Consider the following 18,544-nt stretch of genomic DNA (forward strand, 5'->3'; position numbering starts at 1 on the left):
AGAGTGAGGACTCATACTCTCTAGCAGTCTGGACAGGAAATGCTCTTGCAGTGTTTTGGTTTCACTTGTTGTGCCCAGATGACACGAAGGAATGCATGAAAATGAGAAATGATGAAGCAGAAGTGGGGATAAACAAGTTAATAAATAGTATTTTGTATCTTAGAAGGTTTTTGTATCTTAAATGGAATCTTTGCTCTAGTTCAGAGGGAGGAACATGGAAAAAACATCTTGAATTTTTCCCTCAGTGTTGGCTTGTGTTCACCTGCCCCAGCTATGCCTGAGCTGTGAGCAAAACTCTTTGAGAAGAGAGACCCTTCTAAAAATGGGAAAGTCCTCTGAAAACAGACAAATGTGCCAATGAAGGAAACATGCTGCAAAACATACAATGTCCTGACAAGTTACTCTTGTGATCAGCCTGCACTTTCAGCTACTTTTCTACATAAATTCCTCATTGAAAACTTCATCAGTTTGATCACATAAATTTTCAGAAGTAGGAAAGCTTGATGTTTATGACTTTGCAGCATAGAAAGAATAGGAGAAATATTGAGGGAATAAGTTTTCTCTTCTCTCTTGGACCTCTATGTGAAGATTTCAAGCTTAAGGCAATCTTCCCAGCATTAGTCACTGGGAACTCGTATGTCCTCTCCAGCTGGTCTAGATGCTGGGTCAGACTGTAAAAACTAAATAGACTTCAGTAGAATGCCTAAAATTCATTTTCTTTTTCAGATACTTTCATCTCACACATTTCATTGCATTTATAGGCTGGCAGGTTTCCTGAGGGCAGCTATGGTTTAGATTTACGGTTCCCTGGCCAGTCTGATTCTGAAGAAAAGTTGTAACACCTGTAATGTAATACTGTTTCCTAAAGGAGTGAAAAATGCAGTGGTCTGAAAAGGAAGCCTCTAAACTCCAATAATCACAATATATCACGCATCTCTGCACCCCACTGTGGCAGCCAAGAAACAGTTTCAATTCCCTTTCCCCTGTCTCCACCCACTCGTTTTAAAGAAACCAAACTTGTCTCGTCATGCTGGAGACTTGCCTTTAATTTTTTTTCTGGTCTTTCTCCTATCCAGGTTAGGCTGGGAAGACTCTGGAATTTTTGGAAGAGAAGGAAAACAGCTGTGTGACAATGCAGTGCCTATTCCTTACTACTTAACATAACTAGATATCCTTGCCATGTCCTGCCAAGCACTGGACAGCCAGATTTTCCCTATTCAATATTTATGGGCTCTCATATATGTGCTGAGGGACAGTAAAGTGTGGCACAAACTTCACTGAGAATGATGCAAAATTAAACTTTAAGCCTCCAAGACTAGGTGATCAGAAACAACACCAAAGAGTATTTTTAACAAAAGGACAGAAGTGTCAAAGACAGAAATGGTGAGTCAGGAACACGAGGAACACCACAGTTTCCTCTGAAAAGGTTCTTTTGTTTACAGTATATTTTGTTTAATCATCATATTTAGAAAATGCTCACTGAAATAATGACTACTGTTATTCTCCCTACCCCCATTAATTTTGATAACATCCTTTCAAGAATATGAGCTTTTACATTTACTGCAGCTTTCTAGCTTCCTTCTTTTCAGTTTTTGATATGCCTCTGTAATTCTTGTTACTAGACCATTTGAAAGTAGGAAGTTAAAGCTATATTTTGGAAAGTGCTTTCGTTAGATTGGTCACTGAAATGTAAAGATTGTGTTGCATATCTCTTTTGTGTGAACGAGAGGTGTAAATAAATTTATAAGGTAAGTAAGAAAAATAAACAGGTCCAAAAATTCTGAATAACCACTTGGAATTTCTGATATTGATATACATGTGTTTATACAGGGACACTCTGTCTTCATCAATGGCAAAGAACTTTTCAGCCTTCTAAAAGTGTATTCATTAATAATAATTCAAGATGCTGCTAGTAGAAATAGAAATTACTGAATTGTAGATGTACTTTGAAGCTCACATACCACATTTCAGATCTGATTACTTTCCCAACTTTCTGTACCCTTATTGGGTGCTTAAGAATCACAGAAACTGTGTGAGGTTTCTAAACTAAAGCCATTTAACTTTTAGTGTAGAAAAGAGCTGCTTCCATAAGAAGCAAGTTAGCAGCTTACTTTAATCCTCCACTCATGCTGTTTTTCTGAGTAACCCCAAAACTAGCTCTATATCGAGCTTTAAGCTCATTTAGATTAGCTTCAGATCTGAAACTACATTTTGAAGGAGCATATCATGTATAATTGCTCTTCAAACCAAGCAAAACAGGAAAAGACAGTGAGATCACAAGTGACTTCACCCACTGCAGTGCATAGGGACCTTGGGCCAAGCCTAGATCCGGTATATTTCTTCACAGCTGGTTCTTCTTGGCAGCTACAGCTGATGCCAAGGGAATGCCTGTAAGCTGGTAAAATCCATCACCTTAATCTGTTCCTAATGCAGGGCTGACAGGTTTAACCACTGCCACCACCCTCTATGAAGCATGTCATTTAAACAGTGGCTTTGGTGTCCTTCATGCTTTAAAGAAATGCAGTCCTGCTTTGAGCAGGAGGCTGAATCTGTTAACTCTCTGAAGTCCCTTACATCCTAGATTACCCTGTCACTTCTAAGTTTTGGTCACTTTGTGGTGCAAGAAGCTAAGGTCAACTAGAAGAACACCTGGACTCTCTGCCTGTGTGAATACAAATCTATGCATGAGACAATGAAAAAATCACATCTTCATGTCCACTGTAAAATACTAGACAAAATTTCTGGGAGATGAGAGCTGTAACATTACAAAATTTCAAGACACCAAATTGCCATAGCACTACTCCAATGCCTTCTTTTTCATCACAGTGGGCATGACTTCTCTCCCTCTGTGCCCCAAACGGCATCAATATGAGCAACACCATGTCTGATAAAGATCAGGACCTCATGAAGGGTTGGGCCTGCCAGCATTCACTGAATATTCAATCCACACATGGTTTTTAAAGTGACCTAGCCCTATTTCAGGAGCAGAAAGTTTAGGGGGAGCTGAGACAGATCACATACTTCAAAAATTTAAGCTTCAAAGGATATCACAAATATGCAGATATTATTTGTTTCTGTATTTGAGGGTTTGGAGATCCACTTCAAGAGAGAAGTAGCAAGATGCCACCCTGGTGAGGTGGGATGGTATCAGGCTGGCCTGCCTTTGTTCTGTCTCATTTAGAGCATGCTTGCACATGCAGAGTATTTGGGTTTGACAATACAATTCTCTTCATCTACCTTAGGAATCTACAAACCCTGAAATAATTTCTCTTGAATTATAGAAGAAATATGTGGATAATATTCCGGAGCCTTCAGTGAAATATAATACTTATTATTCCTAGAGTAGAGAGAACAACCCTGTAACTCAAATGCAGAAGACTTGAAAGAGATAATGATTTTTCAGGTGACCTTTTATTTAATAAATTATTTTATTTTGTATATCAACACAAGAGCAATGTTCAAAAAGTTAATGCTATTGAAAATGATTAACAAGCACCTGTGACTTAGTATTGTGTAAACAAAACAGAAGTTGGACTAAGAAAAAAATCTGCTTTAATCTGTGCTGTTTAACAAGCATCTCCAAAGAGCTCATTCCAAAAAAAATAGTTTTCACAACTGAGCGTTCGGGAGTGCACTGTCTGAGAGAATGCACTGAAATGCAGCATTGCTCCCTTAGGCTACTCTGCTTTCAGTATCTTGTACTTGCATGGTGTCAAATGGAATTGCTAGGAAGTGCTAGTAGGCTGTCACCCTACAGCTTGTATGGAGTTTGTCCCACAGACAAAGGAGTGGGACCTACAGTAGTGTTAAAGGGAGGTGAAGATCCCTGAGTAAAGGAAACAGCAGGGTATGATCCATCCTGTTATGGATATTTGACGATAAAACCAAGCCCAGTATGCTGACCACATACAGTTTCATTCTCCAGGCCATAGTTCTGGCATCATCGCTAAGGGCATCCCGGGTAGGGTGTGGAGAATTAGCAGCTATAGACCTAATCATGGCATTCATAAGTCCCTCTGGGCACTGACTGCTCTTGAAGATCACAGAATCACAGAATGACTGAGGTTGGCAGGCACCTCTGGGGGTTGCCTGTTCCAACCCCACTGCTCAAGCAGAGCCATCTACGGTCACTTGCCCAGAACCACATACAAGCAGCTTTTGAGTATCTCCAAGGAGGAAGATTCCACAAGATTCCAACCTGTGCCAGTGCTTGGTGACTTTTCACATAAAAAAAAAGTTTCCTGATGTTCAGAGAGAACCTCCTGTGTTTTGGTTTGTATCCATTGTCTCTCCTCCTGTCACTGGACACACTGGAAAGAGTCTGTCCTCCTCTTGTTTGCTATCGAGTGTCCATGGTAGGATTGGATGGGGAGAAATGAGTATAACCCCACCAGCCTCCATGCAAGTGAGGACTGTTCTTCAAGAAGTTAATTTGCTTGGGCTTCATTACCAGCAAATATAGTTTTTAAAAAAGTTGTATTTGTTCACTATATAGCTTGAAGAAAAGTTATCCAAACCTCTTAACAGTTCTATCCACATTTCAGACAGGATTAGTCACTGCTATTAATTTGTTGTTCCAAGGAGACAGTAAGAATTTAGTTGATGTTTGCAAGTTCTATGTTTTTACCAGTAAAGGAAATGGATACCTTGTTTAGAGATAGAAGATAACAGCTTGCTTCCTCCCAGCTTGCCTGTCTGCTGCAGCATGGACCTGACCTGGAGCTGAACTCCAGACTTTGATTGAGTTGCAATGAGGGTTTTAGCACCTCATTACAACTAGATTTTTCCCACTCATTGGAACAGGATGCCCAGGCTTAAGTCACCATCCACGGAGGTATTTAAAAGATGTGGAGATATGGCACTTAGGGATAAAGTTGAGAGGCGAACTTGGCAGTGCTGGGCTAACAATCAAACCTGATATGATAGGTCTTTTGATGATTCTATGATCCTATGAATGTCTTTCCAAGGACTCAGATGGTCAACATACCTGAGGCAAAACAGTCTCCGGTTGTCATATTCAGCTTCTGTGGCAGTGTGAGGTGGGTTATCTCAGCAGCCAAGCTCTTGTCTAGATGCTTGCTCAGTTCTCTCCAATGCACGAGAGAAGAGAATTGGAAGGACAAAAGCAAGAAAAAAGTCATGATGAGCTGAAAAATCCAAAGTAATGCTAACAAATGCAAAGACAATCATTTGGCACCTCCCATCAGCACACTGATATCCATCCAGTTTCCAAGCCTCTGATATTTGGAAAAACTCCCTGCCCAGTTTTATTGCTGAAAATGATGTTTTATGACATGAAATACCTCTTTGGTCAATTCATGTCAGTTATCCCGGCTGCTTTCCCTACCAAATCCTTGCTCACTCCCAGCTGATTCATTGAAATGATGGAGAAAGAAACAGAGGAATTCTTCATCCTTTTCAAGCACTGTTCAGCAGTACCTAAACATCATGGTGTTATTATCATTGATACGTGGTAACACAGTGGAGGAAGGATATGGTCAGGGTGGATAGTGGGGTTCCTTTAGAGTGATGGGAGTCCCAGCCAAGCTGGGGCCTTGAAAGGTACCCCAGCCTTGGATGTGTACGGGGGTCAGAACGGTTGGTCGGTTTGTTTGTCTGTTTGTTTTTGGCTCACCTGCGGCTACTGCCCGGGTTCGGCATCTTCTGGATATATTTGCTTTGCTCTGTTACGTCCTGAAAGGGTGGGCAGGACAAAGGGTTGTTCCTGGGTATGTCCTTATGATTGTATATAAACAGGTGATAGTAAAGTAGCAAATAAAAGACTTGCCCAAACCATTCTAACAGGAACGTAGCCTGTGTGCCCCTATGGGGTTGCGAGCTATGCTGGCGATGGTACATACCTTCGGTAGGGTCCCCCATGCCAGACAGGTCAAAACAGCAGGGTCAGATACAATACATCTGTGGGCAGGATGAGCTCGTTAGCCTTCTGGCAATCATCGTAGGAGAAGGACAACTCTAATCCCAAACCTGGGCAGATGGAGCTCGTTTAGCCCCGTAAGGCCATCTATCTAAGAGAAGGTCACTCTAACTAAACCTGCATCCTGAGGACCTCACTGCCACCATCCAAGCTCTCTCGGCCCTGGCAGATGAACCTCAGGATTAAAGGGTGGGTTCAGTTCCATGCACACTGCTTGAAGGCTTTACCCACATGCAAAAAGTCCTGTAGCAACGGGCGAGGGTCGAAACGGCAGGTGAAAGGTGCACTGGGAGCCGCAGACCCAACCCTGCATGCAGGCGGTTCAGGATATTGGTCGTTTGAGACTGACCGGAGATGACAGTCTCTTGGGGCAGCACCCTGAACGACCAAGCAGCCTTTTCAAGGGCAGCACTGCTTGTTCCACCCAGAGAGGGGCCTAGAAAAGGTGGCCTAAACAAAGCTCATCTCCACTTTCACCCGGTTGGTTAACTGCAGACCAACAGGTATCTTCTTCCAATGTGGTTGCACAAAGATCAAAAGACAAAGGCACGCACCTGTCTCCAAAGGTGAAGCTATATTAACTCTAGCATGTTGGAACATCAGAACCCTGCTCCATTCTGTGGATGGCGGACATCCTGAGCGATGTTCTGCCCTAATTGCCCATGAACTGGCTTGTCTCAACATTGACATTGCTGCTCTCAGTGAAGTTCGCCTTCACGAGGAAGAAAGCCTCAGAGAACATGGTACTGGTTACACACTCTTTTGGTCAGGTAAGCCCAGAACTGAAAAACATCTCTCAGGTGTCGGCTTCATGATCAAAAACTCTATCCTTCCCAAACTCGAAAATCTGCCAACAGGTCACTCTGACCGCATTATCTCCCTAAGCCTTCCACTCCACAACAACCAACACGTCGTCCTCTTTAGTATATATGCCCCAACTCTCCAAGCTGACCCCGCCGAAAAAGATAAATTTTATGCTGACCTGCGCCGCCTTACCCAAAAGGTGCCTGCAGATGATAAGATCATTATCCTTGGTGATTTCAACGCCAGAGTAGGTAAGAATTTTGAAGCATGGAGAGGAATATTAGGCAAGCATGGTGTTGGAAACTGCAATGATAGTGGTCGACTTCTGCTAGAATTCTGTGCGGAGCAACAGCTCACCGTCACTAATACTATCTTCCAGCAGAAAGATAGTCTGAAGACAACCTGGATGCACCCCAGATCTAAGCATTGGCACCTCATCAATTATGTCTTGGTGCGACGGAGAGATGTCCACGATGTCCTCCATACCCGCGTGATGCCCAGTGCAGAATGCCAAACAGACCATCAACTGGTGTGCTGTAACTTGAACTTCAATCTCACATTCAAACCCAAAAGGCGCAGTATCCCAAGGAGAAGACCCCAAGTTAACAATCTCCAATCAGCCACAGTAAGAGAGAGACTCCAGGCTAACCTTCAAACTAGGCTCAAAAACCATTCCACAGATTCTGCAGATTCCTCCCCTGAATCAACTTGGCACTGTATTAAAAACAGCATCCTGCAATCCTCTGAAGAATTCTTAGGGTTCTCCCTCAAGAAGAACAAGGACTGGTTTGATGAAAACAATCAAGAAATCCAGGACTTGTTGAGGAAGAAGAGAACGGCCCACCAAGCACACCTTGCACTGCTGCCCTGTCACTCAAGAAAAACAGCCTTTTGTCTTGCATGCAGCAAGCTCCAACAGAAACTTTGTGACATCCAGAACAACTGGTGGATCGATCTAGCTGTAAAAACTCAATTATGCGCAGATACGGGTGATCACAAAGGATTCTATGAGGCCCTGAAAACAGCATACGGGCCTACATACCAGGTACAAAGCCCTCTACTCAGCACTGATAGTCAAATGCTTCTGACAGAGAAAACTTCCATTTTGAATCGATGGTCTGAACACTTTCAGACTCTTTTCGGTACCAACCATGTAGTCCAAGACTCAGCAATTCAGTCCATCATGCAACAACTGGTAAAGTATGAATTGGATATTGCCCCCACTTTAGGAGAAACCCTCAAGGCCATACAGCAGGTGAAAATCGGCAAGGCAGCTGGGGTTGATGGAATTCCACCTGAAGTATGGAAACATGGGGACCTCACACTCCATACCAAATTTCATGAGTTTGTGGTGCGCTGTTGGGAGCTCGGTGAACTACCATCAGACCTTTGTGATGCAGTCATCATCACTTTGTATAAGAAGAAAGGAGATTAATCAGGTTGCTCAAATTACCGTGGTATTACTCTGCTCTCCATTGCAGGCAAAATCCTGACAAGAATACTCTGGAACAGACTAATACCTGCTATAGCTGAAGATGTTCTACCTGAAAGTCAGTGTGGTTTCAGAGCCAACAGGAATACTACAGACATGGTATTTGTTCTCAGACAACTGCAAGAGAAGTGTAGGGAACAGAACAAAGGTCTTTATGTAACCTTTGTTGACCTCACTAAGGCTTTCGATACTGTGAGCAGAAAAGGTCTGTGGCAGATTTTGGAACAATTGAGTTGTCCCCCCAAGTTCCTTAAAATAATCATCTCACTCCATGAGGATCAATACGGCCAAGTCAGATATGACAACACACTTTCTGAGCCCTTTCTAATAAAGAATGGCGTGAAACAAGGCTGCGTTCTCGCTCCAACCCTCTTCACAGTCTTTTTCAGCAGGATGCTCCAAAGGGCCACGGCAGACCTCGAGGATCAGGATGGTATCTACATTTGACACCATACTGATGGAAGCCTTTGCAACCTAAGGCGACTGAAGGCCCACACCAAGACCTTAAACCATCTTGTCCGGGAGCTGCTTTATGCTGATGATGCCGCCCTTGTTGCACACACAGAAGCAGCTCTGCAGCATTTAACATCCTGCTTCGCAGACGCTGCTGAGCTCTTTGGGTTGGAAGTCAGTCTAAAGAAGGCAGAAGTTCTCCATCAACTGGCACCTCAGGAAGTCTTCCATCATCCCCATATCACCATTGGCCAATCAGAGCTCAAATCAGTCCAGTAGTTTAATTACCTAGGTAGCCTCATCTCCTCGGATGGTAAGATTGATGGGGAGATACACAACAGGTTGGCAAAGGCATATAGTGCTTTTGGAAAGCTTCATAAAAGAGTTTGGCAAAACAAACACCTGAAGAAAAGTACCAAGATCAGTGTTTACAGAGCCGTAGTGCTGTCTACTCTTTTATATGGGTTGGAATCATGGGTCATCTACCGCCACCACCTGCGTCTCCTAGAACACTTCCATCAATGCTGCCTCCGTTCAGTCCTAAACATCCACTGGTGAGATTTTGTGACCAATACATCTGTTCTTGAACAAGCAGCTGTCACAGGTATTGAGGCCATGTTGCTGAGAACACAGCTGCGCTGGGCAGGACACGTCTCAAGGATGAAGGACCACCACCTCCCTAAGATCCTGCTCTATGGTGAACTTGCCACCGGCTACCGCAAGAGAGGAGCCCCAAAGAGAAGATACAAGGACTCCCTGAAACAACATCTCAGCCTTGGCCAGATTGATCACCATAACTGGTCTACTCTGGCCTCCAATCGGGAGGCCTGGAGACACACCATCTATAATCATGCTGATGCTTTTGAGAACGCACGCAGGATCACCCTTGAGGAGAAAAGGCAACGCAGAAAGAATCGTGCCTTGCAAAATTTACCATCTAAGGAGTCTTTCTGCTGTGCCTTTTGCAACTGGACGTGTCTATCTCGTATTGGCCTTTTCAGCCACCAACGCACTTGCAACAAACGTGGGTAGAGCCCTTCCCAAATCTTCGTTCACGAAGAAGCCTAGCCATGATTATCATTATTTTGTTCACAAATCCAAAACACATCACCTTCCTAGCTGTTGTGAAGAAAATGAATTCCATCACAACCAACCTCACTACTGAGCCATAGAAGTTGCCTAAGGCACCGGAACCACAGTCTGGTTCTGTGTATCTTCAAGAGCTCAGTAGCATGGCATGTAAGACAGGAATCCCATATGTTCATGTCTGCAGAGAATCAGTCTGGTATTTTATTAAATTCCTAGGCAGTGTGGAGGTAACATTACTGCAGACAACTTTATGTATATTTAGAATAACTATCTTCAATCCAACTGTAAATAATATTCCAGAAAACAGTGTGTCCCAAAGTAGGACACACATGAAAAGGCATGAACTCTGACTTTTAATGCATTGCATAATATTCTCTTCAGACAGATATACTGTGTTACCCTTGATTTTACTAGTCAAGGGTAGTAACGTCTTTGATATCTTTGTCAACTCTGACTATTGCTGTCTGGAATCACCAAACAGCATCACAATAGTTGGAAAAAAAAAAAAAAGGACAAATTTTAATCCCAAGTATGGCTAGTGATGTTCTGTATACTGTTTGTGAAAGGTTATCTGTAAGACCCAAAATTTTGCCTTTGACAACCTTAAGCTGCTTGTTAACCCACTATGTTGCTGCGGGAATGAGCTGGGCCTCAGTGCTAGTAAAGTACCCAGTTAGTCACTGGGAAAAATATGGCAGAAGGCCAAATAAATTATAACTTATCTGACCGAATCATAATCATGCTGGCTAGTGTAAGATAAAACAAGCCCAAACCAAGAGAAAACCACAAGCATCAAAAATTTGAATCAGAAAATTATCAGTAATCCATGCTTTACAGATTAAAGTTGGGGAATTAAGGCTTTCCTTATTTTCTTTATCACCAAAATGTCTAAGATCAGAGAAGTTTATTTCATCTGAACACTTCCATTCCATAGGTCTTTTCCAACTTAAACTATTCTGATTCTGTGATTCCACACACTCAGGTCAGTATAAAACAGTGTCATTTGACTATAGGGTATCTTTTAGGAAGGCATCCTGTGGGTGAAGTACTGCTTGCTTTGATAATTTTCTCCAGCAGCTAAAAATCACCAAAAAAATGAGTTTTCTTTAATATTTTAACATTGCTGCCTTTATCCTTTAGACAGACACTGTTATGACTTTCTATACTGAAGTAAAGGACTTTTGAAAACCCAGTGGTTTATTTCCACGGAGGTATTGGTAGACTATAATTAAGCTTTGTCTCAATCTTTCTTTTTCTCTATAACTTAAAATCATTAAAGACTTTAGGAGGAGATCTCTAAATCCTTGCCAGAAGATGCGTCCTCCACTCTATCAGATCATTTTATGGCTCTTTTCTGTACCTTTCCATGCCTGAAGTTTGTATGCATGCCTGAGTGCTGTGTGTGTTAACTTCAAAACAGTCCAGATGAGTATCTAGCTTATCAACATCATGCTCAGAGGGAAAAAAATACTTTCAGCTGCTACCCACTTTTCTTCTTTATCCGTTAAAGAACTACAACAACGTATTTTGTCTCTGCATTGACAGATGGATTTCTGTAGTGCTGAGACTCCTCATGCTGCCATCCACACTGCAGCCCAGTTTTCATGACTTGCAGACCTTCTTTTTATGGCCATGACCATGTACTAAATGGCCACATCAAAGCATATTTTGTATTAATAGTTCAAATTTTCCAAACAATCCACGTTGCATGAATGAACATGCATACATACTTGTGTGTGTATACACAATTGTCATTTATATTATTTATATATTATGAATTTATGTATTTTATATATATCATGTGCTATATATTACATATATGTGTGTTACCATACCAAAGAGTCCCACGGTTATTTGCCACCATACCACTTTGTGTCATCCACAGGTGCTATGAGCTCCCGTGCCTATGGATCTCTGCTAGACATACAGCCTGATCATCTGTCAGAGGCAGCTCTACATATGAGTTAAGGATCTACTGGAAAAGCTGGACTATCATAACAGAGAGCAGAAAGACGAAGTGGTAGGAGGTGACAAAGCCCATATTTTTAGTAAAAATTGAATTTTACTACGCTGTAACTTGGAATTTTTCAAACTTGCAGACTTAGCTATTTTAAAGTCAAAAGAAGTGGCACTCACACTGAGGCTCTTGCACATTGTCTCCTCCGTCATTTGTTGAGGCTACAGTTCTAAAAGGATGTAACTGAACATATTATAAATGTTTAATTCCCTACAACCTGTGCCACAGCAGACCTCGATGATCAGGACGGTATCTACATTCGATATCGTACTGATGGAAGCCTGTTCAATCTAAGGCGACTGAAGGCCCACACCAAGACCTTAAACCATCTTGTCCGGGAGCTGCTTTATGCTGATGACGCTGCCCTTGTTGCCCACACAGAAGCAGCTCTGCAGCGTTTAACATCCTGCTTTGCAGATGCTGCTGAGCTCTTTGGGTTGGAAGTCAGCCTAAAGAAGACAGAAGTTCTCCATCAACTGGCACCTCAGGAAGTCTTCCATCATCCCCATATCACCATTGGCCAATCAGAGCTCAAATCAGTCCAGTAGTTTAATTACCTAGGTAGCCTCATCTCCTCGGATGGTAAGATTGACGGGGAGATAGACAACAGGTTGGCAAAGGCATACAGTGCTTTCGGAAAACTCCACAAAAGAGTATGGCGTAATAAACACTTGAAGAAAAGCACCAAGATCAGTGTTTACAAAGCCATAGTGTTGTCTACTCTCTTGTATGGTTCTGAATCATGGGTCATCTACCGCCACCACCTGCGTCTCCTAGAACACTTCCATCAGCGCTGCCTCCGTACAATCTTAAACATCCACTGGTCAGATTATGTGACCAATACATCTGTTCTTGAGCAAGCAGCAGTCACAAGTGTAGAGGCCATGCTGATGAGAACACAGCTGTGATGGGCAGGGCACGTCTCCAGGATGAAGGACCACCGCCTCCCTAAGATCTTGCTCTATGGTGAACTTGCCACTGGCTGCCGCAAGAGAGGAGCCCTGAAGAAAAGATTCAAGGACTCCCTGAAACAACATCTCAGCCTTGGCCATATTGATCACCATAATTGGTCCACTCTGGCCTCAAATCGGGAGGCCTGGAGACACAGCATCTATAACGCTGCGGAAGCCTTTGAGAACACACGCAGGATCACTCTCGAGGAGAAAAGGCAATGCAGGAAGAATTGTGTCTTGCGGAATACACCATCTAAGGAGTCTTTCTGCTGCGCCTTTTGCAACCGGATATGTCTGTCACGTATTGGCCTCATAAGTCACCAACGTGCCTGTAACAAATATGGATAAAGCCTTCCCAAATCTTCGTTCGCGAAGCCCAGCCATGATGGTTCAACGCAGCAGCAACGTGAAAGTCATCTCCTTGCCACTCAACTGCTCTGCCTTATTTTTCTCACTCACTTTCCAGTCCTTGCATCCAGCCTTAAGATTTCATCTTCAACTTCTAGAAGCTGCAAAAATCTACTAAGCCCTTCATTTTAACCAGTCAACCCCTATCTTTTGCTAGTTGGGATGGGATCTTATACCTGAAGACCTGTGCATACTTTTGCTTGAACAGCTCCATTAGCTCAGACCTCCCCCCCACACCCCTCTATACAGGGTCCAGCCACTAGAGGGGACAGAGCCTTACACTGGTGTGAAAGCACCTCAGATAAGATTTTTTGAAATACCTCTTTCTGAAATGAGACCTGTTCTTTGGGAGAAAAGCAGCTTAGACAGAAAAACAAAACTTTTTTTTTTTTTGAGACTTTTAGGTTGATGACACAAGAGCTTGTCAAGAGAGGCAGGCATATATCCCCTTCACCAAAGGCAAAGCAGCATCTTTCTCTGAAGGTATTCTGCTGGGAATGGAAACAATCATGCTTACTTTGATGAAGCACTTTCGATGCTGGGAGACAAAGGAGTGTCACACAAGAGTTGGTATTAATATTCAACAGTCACTCACTTTACTTCCTGTCTTTTGAAGGGTTGCAGTTAGATCCTTGCCATGCTCCAAAAGCTAAACCCCTTCCTGGTTCTTTAGCTCAGCTTGGTTTGCTTTCTCTCTCACACAAACAAATAAACTTTGTACACAACCAACATAACGTATGCAAAACTTTTAATGAACCTAGTGAGAATTTGTCATGGATGTAAAATAACTAATGATTTCTGCACTGCGTCTCTTAACAGTTGCTTGGTTGCTCACATTCTGTGTGCTGTGATTGTGCTACTCTATAACCTCTCTGGCTTAATTTGGCTGGAAGGACACAAGCATATTCTGCCATTTATTAACTGGCTGGAGGGCATCTGAGAGTTTTGTAACTGAGTAAAATAAAGCTTAAACTACAAAACTTGAACAGCTTAGCCTGTGATTTGAAGTCATTAAATGGGAACTCCAGGGGATGCACCAGCTTCTGTAATGGCTATTGAAATGCTGTTTTAGGGAAACATGTCAAATCATGCAGTCAGCTACACTTTAGCTGGAAATGATGAAAACAAATAGTATAGAATTTACATTAGCGAATACTGGCAGTATTGGTGTGACTACACTTGTGTGGGGATATGAAGCTGCAATGAGGGTAAAGAAGCATTAACCAAACAAACTAACACACTTTCCAGTTCTGTCATTCATTTCAATCAAGGTAACATGGTGAGAATTTCTGTGATGATGAGGGATTGTGATTAGACTTTCTGTGGTACTGTGAGTGAACTGATTTTCAGGCTAGGAAAACATACATTTATTATCTGGTTAGTAACTTCTTGAATATACAACATGTAAAGCTGTAACACTGTGCCGTAAAAAATGTGTTAAGTTGAAAATACTGTTTCAGTTTGGATCTAGCAGTGCTCTAATTCAAGTACGCAATAGAAATATTAATTAAAATACCTCAATGGAAAGAGGATAAAAAAATGTGCTAAGCTCCTTCTTAGCATGTAACACTGCTACAGCTGGTCTAAGAGGTAAGGGGCTGTTAAATCCAAGACAGTGAGGGACAAGGAGAAGGTGTTTCTCTATACACTGGGGGGAAAAAAGATTGCCTACAGTAATTGTCAGAGGTGTCTCCTGTAGTCATCATTAGCCATAAAATAGAAAAGACACAGATCTAAAACTCTCCAGGACATGCCAGCCTTAAAGGACATTACAGGTGGTGATTAGACAGAATTGCAGGCAACTGGCAGCATTGCAGTAGCCAAGGAAAATTTTCATCATTAAATGCAGTCTTAACAATGTGTTTCCTGTTTGATCTTTTAGTAAATTTCTTCTATTATCGTGGAACTATGGCTTTTAAGTGTTCACTTATTTGCAAAACTTAAATGCTGTTAGGGCTAAAAGATCAGACACAAGGCATGCCATTCCCCTGGGAATGGATGTCTTAGAAATCCCAGTTTGAGACCATTGTCATAGTCACCAGCATATCCTAGATCTCCAAAGGCTAGAGGAAACATCTAGCTAGAGAGGGGAATGGCAGGGTTTCTGCATAAAGACCTTTTTATGCTGATCAGCAGAAGGTGATGAGATTCACAAGCATGGATTAAATGTCAACGCCTCAGGAAACAGACTGTGATGGGTGAAGTACCAAAGCTTGCATAAGCCATGACCTTGTCACATGAACAGTCACATTACATTTAGCAGTACTACACAGAGAAGGCATTGGTAAGCATGGATACAAATTCTAAGGAGTGTCCTTTGTTCTTAAGACACAAATCCCCTTTTTATTTCCTTCTTCCCTTGAGTCTGTAGGGGACTAGAGTCTGTAAAGGAATATTTTATTCAGTTGCTCAGGTGCTGTAAGTTTCTATTAAATTTTCAGCTTCCTACCCTTCCAATAACCTCAGGCCTCAGTTGTGATGCTGGGGAGTAAATTCGTGCGCAGTCTAACGTAAGTGTTTAAGAGTGTCTAATACGCGAGGCTAAACATTTTGCAACAAGATATGAAATAGCTTGGTAAGTGTTACTTTCCTCCCCCACCTCCAGGGCTTGGTAGTTCATGCTCCAGGGATTCAAGGCTCAACTCCACTCCTCCCTGGCTGTATAACCTCAGCTAAGGCTGCTGCAGAAGCTGCTTGCCAGTGACAAAGAGCTGTGTGAATGTCTGTAGAAAATAAAAAATAAGTTTAACAAAGGTAAAATTATAGGCTGGGGATCAAGGAATCTCAAGTACACAAGAGGAAAGATAGCGACATGAGCAGGAATAAGATTCTAAATGAAAGAAATTGGGAGCTGTTTTCCAGATTATTGAGTGTCCTTGGTATTGATGGAGCTGGTAGAAAAGGGTTGTACTGTCAAGGGTTTGCTCTAGGGAGTCACAGCAGTGAGTACTCTTCCCCAGATGTGGCCTACTAGGCCAATGAAGGCTCTTTGGATTCGTTAAAAGAGGTGGTGAACATAGTTTTGTCTCATAGCTCATCAAATCATGGCTGTATGTGACATGTGCTGGTCAGCAAATAGTTGCAGTGTACTCGCAAATTTGTACATATACTCTTGCAGAGCCTGACTACAGACACTTGAACAAATGAACCTGAAAGAAGGGTGATGGCAGTGAGTGACAGAACCTTCTCCACAAAACATCACCCCCAAGCCATTTCAGCACTGACCAGCTGTATGTGAAGCCACCAGCATACATGGAGGACATTTTCACACAAGCGTTGGGATTTACCAGGTATAGAAAGCCCAGAGTCCCTTCCTGGGTGGCTTTGATAAGGGCTTTAACTTTTATACCAGATATTCTGTGCCTTGCTTTTTCTGATTTATTAACAATATATAAATGATCCAATATTTGGCTGCTGCCTTTAAATCAAAGGATTTCCCATTCTAAATGACAAGCTTTGCATTTTATGTAGTATGGTTTAGGCTTTAATAAGCCTTTACTATGTCCATATATCTTACCAACACTCTAGGAAGAAGCTTTTGCACCTATTATAAATTACTTTGGCAATGGAATGACCACATCCACTGACATACTTGAGAATGTGATGCTGCTACCCCAGGTCTTGGCAAGCACACACAGAGAGGGAAGCATTTGTATTGCAATCACACCAAGAAGGGAAGGTGTGGGCTAGTGGTGGGGGTGCAGTTGTGGGTGATGAAACCTCCTGAATCCAACAATCTCTGTGACCAAATCTCTGTGAGCCATGTGAAGGTGTTCAGCTCATTTTTCTCAATTTTCTCATCCCTCAAAGGGGGATTTTAATTCTTTCTTCCCTGGAAAGACATAAGAATTGATCGATTAATGTCTGTAAAACATTAATCAATGTAAAAGAGAGAAACACTGTGTAAGTGCTGTGGTTGATTATCGCCATTCAGTCTTTCAAAGGAGCACCAAAATACATCTAGCCTTTGAGCTCAGCTGGATCTCTGGATTGAAACTGAGAACTGTATCTTAAAAATTCGGGAGATACTGTGTAACAGTCTCTGCAAGCACAGCAGGTCAGTATTTGTTGTGTGCCCTGAGCTGCATTTGCCTTACTCTCAATTCTTTTTACTTTGCCTGGGAGTATATTATTACATTATCAAGAGTTAAGGTGACTGGTCATTTTACCCATTTGTTTCTAATTTCTATGGATTCCCCCTCATTCTCCATTAACTCAAATATCAGAATGCTATTTTTGAAGCCACTGGGAGGAATGCATTACAGCTGCAGTCTCCCAGAAGACACCTGTTTGCAGAAGTCCCTGACAGGAGTGTTTGGCCCATATAAGCAAGGACTGTGGAAGGACAAAAAATCATGAATGCGTACTGAGCAAATCCCAGCAGTGATGCCTTTCATCCCCTGGCAGTGATAAATTGATTGGCAAATGTCTTTATCTATCCACAAGAAATTAAAACCGTTTCTGGTAGCTTATGACAGTAATTGCTTCTTTGACCTGTTTTGTACAGGTACATGAAGCAAATTTCTCATTTTCAGGCCTCAAATTGTGGATGTACTGGAGAGGATTGTTCTGCATTTTGTGGGTCTGGACCACCCGTGATGTGGATAATCTCACCTAAGACTTTTTCCATTAGAATCACCCCCATGAAAGCTTCCAAGGTCCAGTGACTGGGTAGCTTGAGAAAAATGTAGTGTGAGTTTGGGCCCCTTCCTAATTATTGTTTTCTATTGCAATTATATGTGCCCACAAAGTTATTAACAGGGAATGGATTGCTCATTCTGCTAGCTGGATGTCACCACCAAGAGTCTCAAACCATGAATGTTGTGATCCAGAAAGTCCCAAAGAACCTTTATGGGAAGAAGAAGTCATTACTTAACTGTGGTTGGAGCTAGTACTGCTAATAGGCTCCTTCACAGAAGGAGAGAATGGAAAAGTTGAATGGGATTGCATGGTCTCTAGATCACCTCATTTCATGCAACACTCCAGAAAGTTTCTAAGTAGCAGGAGATGCAACGTACAGTTTTTGGAAACTTACAGCAATCCAAAGCCTCCAGGAAAACCCAGAGGATGTCCACAGACAGAAGGGCAAAGGCTGATGCCATACGAAATTTAACAGCCCTCTGCAATAAATGCAGTCCCCCTAGACTGCTTCTCCAGAGGATGGGATATCCACTCCTTGCAAGAAGATGAATCTAAAGTCTCTGGAGGACCATGTGGTTCACTAGGAGCCAATGCAGCAGGCTTAGCTCCTTGCATCCCTACAAATGGTGCTGCCAAAAAATCTCTCTCAGGCACACAGCAAAGATGTTCCCAACAGCCTGGTGCACACTCCCCTGCTCAAGCAGCAGTCTATATCCTCAGGCTCTCTATCTCCAGCCAGCTGTGCCTCT

Source organism: Chiroxiphia lanceolata, chromosome Z (assembly GCF_009829145.1).
Source record: "Chiroxiphia lanceolata isolate bChiLan1 chromosome Z, bChiLan1.pri, whole genome shotgun sequence".
Taxonomy (NCBI): domain Eukaryota; kingdom Metazoa; phylum Chordata; class Aves; order Passeriformes; family Pipridae; genus Chiroxiphia; species Chiroxiphia lanceolata.